The sequence below is a fragment of the Podarcis melisellensis genome (genome assembly GCF_964234715.1).
Source record: "Podarcis melisellensis genome assembly, chromosome: 3".
Classification (NCBI taxonomy): Eukaryota; Metazoa; Chordata; class Lepidosauria; order Squamata; family Lacertidae; genus Podarcis; species Podarcis melisellensis.
This window is the reverse complement of record NC_138530.1, coordinates 72,855,028-72,865,419: the sequence shown is the minus strand read 5'-3', so window position 1 is coordinate 72,865,419 and position 10,392 is coordinate 72,855,028.

Here is a 10,392-nt window from a genome sequence, read left to right as displayed (position 1 = left end):
CCCCCTGTAATGTTTTGCCCAATGTGGGGCTCAAACCTATGACTCTGAGTCTCATGCTTTACCAACTGAGCTATCTCATGGCAGTGAATTCTATTAATCAAACAAGAAACACCCCAAATGTCTTTATCCATCAGAAAGGTGTTCCAGCCCATTGATCACTTGGTTGCCATATTCTCTTCCTTCTACAATAGCCTTTTTGAAGTGCAGCAACCCGAACTGTACACCATATTCCAAGTGTGATTGTAAAGGAATTGAACTTTACTGCCCAGGACTGTTTGTATGGACCTTGTTTGTATGGACATGTGTATTACATGTGAGTTAATCTTCTTTCTTACTGTAGCATGTGCCGTTTTCTGTATTCACGCAGTTTTTCTCCTGCACTATCTCCATGGCATGGAATTAAAACCTCTCCATCTGCACAACAATGCACAAAGAGTAACCAGTGCTTGACCCAGAGACCCACTGTTGGAAGCTATGAGTGCAGGATCCATGTGTGTGCTTGGTCCTCAATTTTTTCCACATGGTTAATTACTCTCACTGGATTGGAACATATGACTGCTGTTTGCAGTAAGTGCAAACACCACTATTGCTTTGGCATTCACAAATGTCAGCTAACACCCAAGATTAGTTTGGAAATAAATCCACAGGTAGCAATGGCATTGTTGTGTTTAATTTAATGGTCTGAAAACAGGAACACAGCCCATTTAAGAGCCCCCCAGGTTTATTATGCTGCTAATGAACAATAAAATTTATTAACTTTGAGACAATGAACAGCTTTGAGACTGTTTTATAATGAATCACTCTTAGACAATGTGCTTGCTATGTTACTGATTAATTTTCTGCTTTGCTTCTGTTCTGAGATGCAAAATAAAAACACTTTTGTTAGAGGAACATTCAAGCATCAGATCCATTTTATAGTCCTTTTTTCTTTAAGCTATTGTCAGATGGAGTAGTTTGTGTTACAATTTTGGAAAACACAGACGGTGCCGAAGATTTAAACATCTGAATCCTGTGAGATGCATTTGGAGGATGGTATACCATATTACTGTGCCGGCAAAGTGACATCTTATCGTGTTGCACTGCAGATTGACTGAGGTTTTCTGTGCCAGTACAATAGTGCTCTGTTGTTTGGGGCTACTGTTGACTGGGGCTACTCCTCTGGAAACAGCCGTGTGCCCCATATCAGCCTCGTACAAAACTATTGCATGTCTCAAAAACTTGGGGGAGGGAGGTTATAACTGCACCTGCTGATGTGCATTAGGCTTGTTGGTGCAACTCCAAAAGTTAAACTGTGGTGGAGCTCAGTCCTGGTGTTTGATTTCAGCCTCAGAACTCAGCCATAGAACATATGAAGAAGAGGTGATAGTGTCCCAGAGTAAGAATGATTGATTCCACTGCACATTGGGGATTATGAAGAAGAGAGAGGGACCATACTTCAGATGAAGATCAAATCTTTTGAATGCAGAAGGTTTGACATTTGATCCTTAGGTAAAAATGATCAGGTAGGAGGTGATGGGAAATACTCTTTGTAGAGAACAGTTAGCCCATGTAGTGATGTCCAGATGCTGTGGGCTATGCATTCCCATCATCCCTGATTAAAAGTGGTGGTGTAGTAGTTAAAAGCGGTAGACTCGTAATCTGGTGAACCGGGTTCGCGTCTCCGCTCCTCCACATGCAGCTGCTGGGTGACCTTGGGTCAGTCACACTTCTCTGAAGTCTCTCAGTCCCTCTCACCTCACAGAGTGTTTGTTGTGGGGGAGAAAGGGAAAGGAGAATGTTAGCTGCTTTGAGACTCCTTCGGGTAGTGATAAAGCGGGATATCAAATCCAAACTCTTCTTCTAATGAGGGTCATTGATAGAAATCACAATCTGTACACTGTGAATCCTTTTCACTGCATGTGCTACAAATGCAGCTGTATACATATTTGATCTATAGATGTGAGTGCAAACCCTAGCAATCTAGCTCATGCTGTTGAAGTCAATCCTCTCCAAACGCATGCACTTATTTACAACCCCTGGGAAGAGTAAGGTCCTTAATATTCCCAGTAAGAGTTGCACAATACTGTTTCTTGAAGAGATGCTATGACTCATGTTTCTCTGGAAACACTGAAGGAACATGAACAGCCTTCTACCATATACTCTGGTAGTGGCTCTGCAGGACGAGTTAGATTCTTTTTAACTGGAGATGCCAGATATTGAACCTGGAAATTTCTGTTAATGGGATTGTTTGTTGTATATTTTATTATATTTATTATAGCTTGTATTTTATTATATTTTAATTGTGCATTTTTATTTTAAATCTTATTCTAATAGCATTAAGTGGTGCATTAATCAATTTGTAACTATATAACCCTAACTCTCCCCTTCATTAGAACAGTATCATGGCCAATATCTTATTGATTTTGATATGATTCGTTTGTGAGCGCAGTCCAAAGCTGCATTTGACCTTATAAAAAGCAGTTGTATTCCACATCCTTTCTCAGAGTCTCCATCCTTGTTTATAATTCTGAGGTTGTAACAGCAAATATATGCTATCATATCATCTGCCTGCCCTGCCCAAATCCTATACAGTGGTACCTCAGGTTACATACGCTTCAGGTTACAGACTCCGCTAACCCAGAAATAGTGCTTCAGGTTAAGAACTTTGCTTCAGGATGAGAACAGAAATCGTGCTCCGGCGGCACGGCAGCAGCAGGAGGCCCCATTAGCTAAAGTGGTGCTTCAGGTTAAGAACAGTTTCAGGTTAAGAACGGACCTCCAGAACTAATTAAGTACTTAACCCGAGGTCCCACTGTACAGGCATTTATTCAAAAGTTTAATTCCACAGATGACAGCTCAGCTTATTTTGAAATGAGCTACATGGAAATTAGTTGAGCATGAAGCATTGAATTGAGGTGATTGTATACAGTAGGATTCCATGTTAGAAGTCATCCCTGACCCTCCTGACTTCTAAGTTTTACCCTTTCTTGCCTTGAAAAAGATTTCACAGGAAGCATCAGTGTCTATTGCTGTATCTGATCTGGTGGAGCCCTGTGCTGGAGGGGAGGGGAGTTTTCTTCCTCTGCTAGTGCTGGATCCTGCACTCTTGAGCCTTTGAGCTGCTGCCTCAGTACCAAATCTTACAGGATCAGACATATGTTCTGGAATGTGGTTGATTTTCTCTCTCTTCATGTTCTGCCAGCTTTAGACTGATGTGAGATCCTGCACAATGGTGGGATAATTATTATAACTTTTCGTAGACAGTTTTGTCACCTGTGACTTGAATTGAGTTTACAGATTGTCATCATACTGTATGTGTTGATTTTCTTAGCGATGCCAGGATCACCAACACTCCCTTTTTAATTGGCCACTGTAGTAATATTGCTTTTATGTAATTATCACTGTCTGTTCATTTTGTGTTTCACTTCACTCTACAACATGCACACAAACACATTCCAATCGTGTTTACACACACTTGTCAATTAATTTATGGTTATACTTCCTGCATATGAAGTTCCTGCATATGATGAAATGGACTGTGGTCCACAAAGCTGATGATAAAGTTTAAGGTACAAAACTCTTTCCTATTTTGGTTGCAACAAATTGCAACAGATTAATATGGCTGCCCCTCTAGAAATCCAGACATAATTCTTTTCTATATTCTATATTTCTCCTACACAATCTAGTGGGCTTTTCTTTTCTTGGTCATTCATTGCAATCATCTGAACAAAAAAGCACCACCTGAGTAAAAAACCTCAAACCTCAGTTCCATAATATGGTAATGCACTGGTGTAGATGGCTAGATATAGAAATTAGATGTTGTTGTTTAGTTGTTTCGTTGTGTCTGACTCTTCATGACCCCATGGACCAGAGCACGCCAGGCACTTCTGTCTTCCACTGCCTCCCGCAGTTTGGTCAAACTCATGCTGGTAACTTCGAGAACACTGTCCAACCATCTCGTCCTCTGTCGTCCCCTTCTCCTTGTGCCCTCCATCTTTCCCAACATCAGGGTCTTTTCCAGGGAGTCTTCTCTTCTCATGAGGTGGCCAAAGTATTGGAGCCTCAGCTTCACGATCTGTCCTTCCAGTGAGCACTCAGGGCTGATTTCCTTCAGAATGGATAGGTTTGATCTTCTTGCAGTCCATGGGACTCTCAAGAGTCTCCTCCAGCACCATTAAATTAGATAGAAGCAACCAAATATGCAACATCCTTGGTAAGCTAAAATCATGGATAGGCAGACTGTTGTCATCCTGAAATGAGCGAGAAATTCCAGGGACTATAGTCCAAAGTTTAGAGTTTAGATTCCTTCCAATGCGAAAGCACTGGACACACATTGTCACACTGTAATATATGCTTTTTTTCAGATATAAAAGCAGAGACAAGTGAAGGGAAATACACTGCTATAAGAAGCGCAGCCTGCACCATATTTCCAAATAACGATTTGTACAGCCCCCACCTCAGGGCAAGGCTGTCTGCACATGGCATCTTTCTATCTCTAGCTAGAAACCTTATTCCAGAGTGGGGGACATTTAGACCTCCAGATGTTGCTGAACTACAATTGGCCATGCTTGCTGGGGCTGATGTGAGCTGTCGTTCAGCAAAACCTGGAGGGACAAAGGTTTCCCACCTCTGCCAGAGGTGGGTTTAGGGAAGCATGACTGGTTCGATCTTACTGGGTGCGGAACCTCAGGGGGTCACAACAATTCTTTAGGATGGAGCGCGAGAGGCAGGGGGCGCTGAATTTGGGTGTCCTATAGGGTGCCACTGAAATTTGAGACCCCAAGGTCTGCCACTGCCTCTGCTCTAATCTCTCAAGGTTAAACTAGATGTTATATTGGAGACACTGTGCGTGTTAAGTTATTTTTACATTGTCGGCAGCCAGGGGAACAATTCTGAATCAGGGTTGTGGCGCAGTGGAAGGAGAGATTTCACCTTTTGTCCCTGTACTGATTGCTCATTGAAAAATCACTGTGCTGCTGTAGCAGCTGTTAGCAGCAGAGTGAGGGCGTGAGGGGGAGAGGATTGGACCAGAGCCACAGGGTAGGGCAGGGGTTGGTGAAACCTGTGGCCCTCCAGATAATATTGGACTACAACTCCCATCATCCCTGCCATGCTGAGTCTAATACATGGAGCACCATGCTTTGCTTTCTCTCACGTTCCCCCACTGAATTTTCCCCTTTCTGTTTGTATTAAGGGGGAGTTGACTGGAGATATATCTATACATTGTCATGATTCTTAGTCCATCTGTCTCTATTTCAAAACTTCAGAACCCCCTTCTCTTTCACACACACACCCTGCCCATACTCTCTAGAGCAGGCTTCCTCAGCCTTGGCCCTCCAGATGTTTTGAGACTACAGTCCCCATCATCCCTGACCACTGGTCCTGCTAGCTAGGGATCATGGGAGTTGTAGGCCAAAAACATCTGGAGGGCTGAGGTTGAGGAAGCCTGCTCTAGAGCGCCAGTCTGAGATCCCGCTTCTGTATGTGAATTGCAAGTTCAAGGAACTAGCTATATGCCTTGAGAACATTAACATTCTTTTGTTGAATCCCTGAGAGCAATCAGGCATCACTTTAGGGAAAACCACAGTTAGAAACACACTCGCAGCAATCAAGCAGCAAACATCACAATTATTTTTTACAAGGTATTTAGTGTTCTCTACAATCTGTGCTATATAGGTAAGTTACATTCTAAATATATAAATTCTCTTTGCAGAAGTGTATCATACCCCCCCCCCCCAACTATTCTTGACACATCCTTGCAGGTATTTGTTTATGCAGGAAAGTGGAAGCTGATGTAATTACATTTTGCTGTAAACTGTATCAAGCTGCATAATCATTATCTATGTGTGAGCATCTGGAAGCATAAGGAAGAAGGTGAAGAGCAGCAAGCATGAGAGCATTTTAATTTATATTCATGATGACAATATTGGTGCTGCAAAATGTATGGAGAATAAATATCTCGGCATGTTGATACTTGTGGGACAGATGGTTGCAGAAAAAAGCAGTTGTGGATATAAGGAAATATCCCAGAGTGCCAAGTATATATAGCTGATAGAGCCGATAAGGCATCTTCCTTGAAGTTTACAAATCTTTTTTAGTTTATCTTTTAAAAGCATCAGTAGAAAGGAAAAGGGACGTCTTCTTAAAACAAGCAGAATTTTTCATGTCTATGAATTTATCTGCTGAGAAACTTTCCCTTTGAATTTCAATAACGCTTTTTTAAAAAGCTAAATAATAATAAAGATGATTTGTGATTTTTTGAGAACTCCCAAACAAGGTGCCTCATGAGCTGTATGTAGCTGGCACAGTGATGTATTTTCTTCCATTCACATCTGTTTCTAGACACACATTGTGGTAGGTGAAAACAATAGTAAGCATCTTAGTTCCAGCAAGCAGTTTCTTAGTTCCAGCAAGCAGGTTAGCTACAAAACCAAGAGGCAAAACAAAAAGATACCAGGCATAGCACAGTTAAGGCTTAGGAGAATGGGAAGTCTAGTCAAAATATTTTCTCTAATATTCATAAAACCACATAGTTCAAAACAGTCTCCATGCGTTCAGTCCTTGATATTGTTGTAATATATAGTTAATATCTTCATGAAAGGGTTAACCAGAGCTCAGGTTGCCATTGGGATGGAGCTTAAGCGCACCAGTCATATTCTCAGAGGAAGGTGTGTCTATAAAAGGAGTGTCACCACCTAGAAGGCCCTGTTCCATGTCACCACCTGATGAAAGTCCCCTAGTGATGGTACAGTGAGAAGACATCACTCTAAATCTAAGGACCCAGGTAGGCAGACGCAGAAAGAGGCATTACTTTGTATTCCTGGACCCCAGATGCTTTGCTTTTAAGACCGGATTTACTTTATTTTTTAATAAATTATTGAATCCAGAAAGGCCTTCCTTGTATTACTTACATAGTTGCAAAAACATGGTAATAATGCTACACACATCTGTCACTTGCATAGCTATATCACCGATGCGAGCTGTTCGCTTCATAAAGGATCTATTTTCCTGTTTAATTGTTTGGAAGGGAACCAAAATCTAAAGCCCCCAGTTCACTCCAATGCAGATTGAGCAGGTAAATAGCTCATCAGCACAGCTGTGAGGAAAACCTCAAAGTAAAAGTACAATATGCAGATCAGGACAGGAACTGGTTGCTGCTAATATAATATTGGCTGAGGTTCTGTAATTGTATTCTGAATCTGAGAAACTGTGTGGCAGCTGTTAAGTCTTCTGTTCTTCTTCACAGATGAATTTTCTTTAGGTATACATCTAACAATACACTTGGTGTAAAATCAGGATTTGCTGCTGTCTGTTGTGTGAAATAGCCCTGTACTTTTACTATGTAGTCCTGCAACTAAGAAGTGCAGTATCTAGGGATATGAAAAGATGTGTATCTATTAGATAAGATGATTGAACAGTATGGTAGGTATCCTGGTAACACCACTCTTGACAGCCAGAGCCTGTGTTGAAGTACCTGAAGTTAACTCAGGTGTGAATTGGGTTGCCACCTTTTCCCCCCACATTGTCATTTACATTTCTTGTCAGTATATGGAAACATCACCGCTGCAGACAACCAGTTTGTTGACATCACATGATGCACTTATATGTGGGAAAGAAGAATTTCCCAGGACGTTCACAGGCTGGATAAGTCTTTGTGAAGAGTGTAACTTGAAACCCTCTGACTGCGCATGTTCAGGAAGTTTGTTAGACTTGCTGGAAGAACTGAACTGAAAGGACGTGTTTTTCTCTAGTGCTGTAATGTCAGAAATAAACATTATGTAAATAGATTTCTGACTTATTTTCTTTCCTCTGGGGAAGCAGGAGGGAGGGGTTGTGCATTTTACCCACTCTTGGGAAAATGTCGCCTATCAAAATCTCCCTGGTCTGTCTGGATATCAGCCAGAGGAGGTTACTGGTAAGCAAGCTCCGAGGACAGTGAGAGGGGCCAGCCTCTATGGAGGGGGCTTGCAAACCAACATTTCTAACTGGAGACAATTTTTATTCTTCCCACCGTTCCCCTCTATGGTCCTGCCATCCATTTCTTTCCTCACCTGTGGATTCCAGGTGGGCCACACTGCAACTGATGCAGGTGACAGATTATAGGACGGTGAAGGTAAAGAATGGAATGAACTGCAACAGCCTTTTCTCCTGCATCTGCTAGAGTTACCTGATCTCTGGGATAAGTGGTGGCAGCCCTAGGTTCAGACAGCAACTATGCATGTACTTCAACCCAAAATATCTGGTCAGATTGCATCCTGGTCCACAAGGAGATTCGGAAGCACTCTCATCAGCTGACAGAAAGTCCCAGCAAATTGAGACAGTGCGCATCCTCACTGTCACCGTCACTCTGTGACTGTGGGAGGCAAGAAAAGACAACCTTCTGCAAGGAATTAAATGTTGCCATCAATAAAAATCCCACAAAAAGTACAACTACCAGTTCATGCATATTTTAACATTATAATAATGCCACTTAAATCCTATCAATTATTTTAAATTATAGACCTTGTTTTTATTGAGTTTGCAATATTAACGCCATGGAGAATCCACAGAAGACAAACTGCATCCTGTACCCAAAATCTGTCGGTCCCTGCCTACCGCTGATGAAACTTTCGGAGCACTTCCGACACATCGTTTTTCAATAGAATCTGTGGTACTTTCAGCTTTGAGTTATTGAATGGTAGTTCACACTTGGGTGCACTTCACTTGCTGACACAGGATGACTGGTAATTTGAGAACTGTTTCAGTTTCTGTACTTGGAATGGGGAAAGGGAGGCCATCTGATCCTCAGGGCTTGCCTGGGACGTTGGCCAGTGGATTTGACTGCAGGAGCATTTGAGCATTCTGCCTCCACCTGTGCACAGCCTTTTTATTTGTAAACAAACTCAAATATTCCAACACACCATAACGGAGCAAACCTTAGCTCTCAGGGTACTGTGGAATTCCTTCGCTGCAGGAGCAGAAACTGGATTCTCCCCCCATTGGATGCTTCAATAGGAGAGATTTAAAATTTAAAAAAATGGCAAGGAAGAAAGCATAAAAGCTCTGCCACATCACTGCAGATCTCTCCCACTTAGGGGGTAGGGTTATTTTGTAAGGACAGATCCACACTATACATTTAAAGCATATCCAATGCACATGGCCCCAAAGATTCCTGGGAACTGTAGTTGGTTAAGGGTATTGGGAATTATAGCTCTTTTAGGGGGAAATTACAGTTCCAATTATTCTTCGGGGGAAGTTATGGGCTTTCAATGTATGTTTGATGTTCCTTAATATCCAAGTTGTGAATCTGTCCTTGGTCTCCAGTGATCTCGGCACTTACCAAAAACCAGATAAGTGCTGCGTCCCTGGACCTTCTGCCCCATCAGATAACTGGATCACCTATAACAATATATTTAGATAAGATATCATATAAAGAATAAACCCACTGAGCTCACACACTGATTGCATAATAATTTCTGGTCAAATGATGATGGTTGGGTTGATAAATTAAGCATGCAATCCATTATTTGGTGAAATGTCATGTGCATTTAAATCCCAGGTAAACCCAGTCTCATTCTAATGCTTAAAAACATAAATGTGAGAAGAAATTGTAACTATTTTTAAACCAATACAATTATCCATTAAAGCTCATAACTCTTTGCAGGCATGCACATTTGAAAGCATAAAGAAATACAATATATATACACTGACTTGTAAGTGGATTTGAAATATCCAGTTGGGAATAATTTATGATTTTTAGGAAGACAGCTGTCCTCTCATTTGATGGAGCTACTGCAAGCTTTTAAGGTGGAAAATTCATTTGTAAGCATAACAGGCAATGACCTTCTCCTAGCAGTATATTGAAAACTTGACTAGAATTATGTAGGGCAGTTTTTCTTCCAACTGTGGCATATTATGAAGTACATAACCATTTTCAGAACTAGGGTTGGGAGGCAAGCAAAGCTCAATAGAAAGTATAATATGTATGGAACAATCTGAAATGGAATTTCTCCACTCTATTAAATATGTATTGCTTACAAACAGGGCAGTGCTTGATGGTCAGTTTTATGATAGCAATACACCTGCAAAAAGAGAGCCAGATTTTTATAAGCATAAGATTCATGTTATAAATTTTAAAAAACAGAATTTTGAAGGTTTGGAAATTGGTAAATTGATTTTGCAGGTTTTTGAAACAGAGACACAAGTCAGTGGAACAAAAAAACAACCTGCGTACCTTTTGTAAAGTAATTATTCTCTCACACTATGTTCAGAACTCTTTAAAAACTATTTTTGGTCTTCAGCTTACATACAAATATATATATAAAAAAATCACCAGAGAATTTGCAGTTCCAAGGAAGAAGCCAAGGGAAATCCAGACGTAATCAGCTGAACTTAGGTCTCACTCAGATGAATTTGACAAGTAAGTCAGGGTTT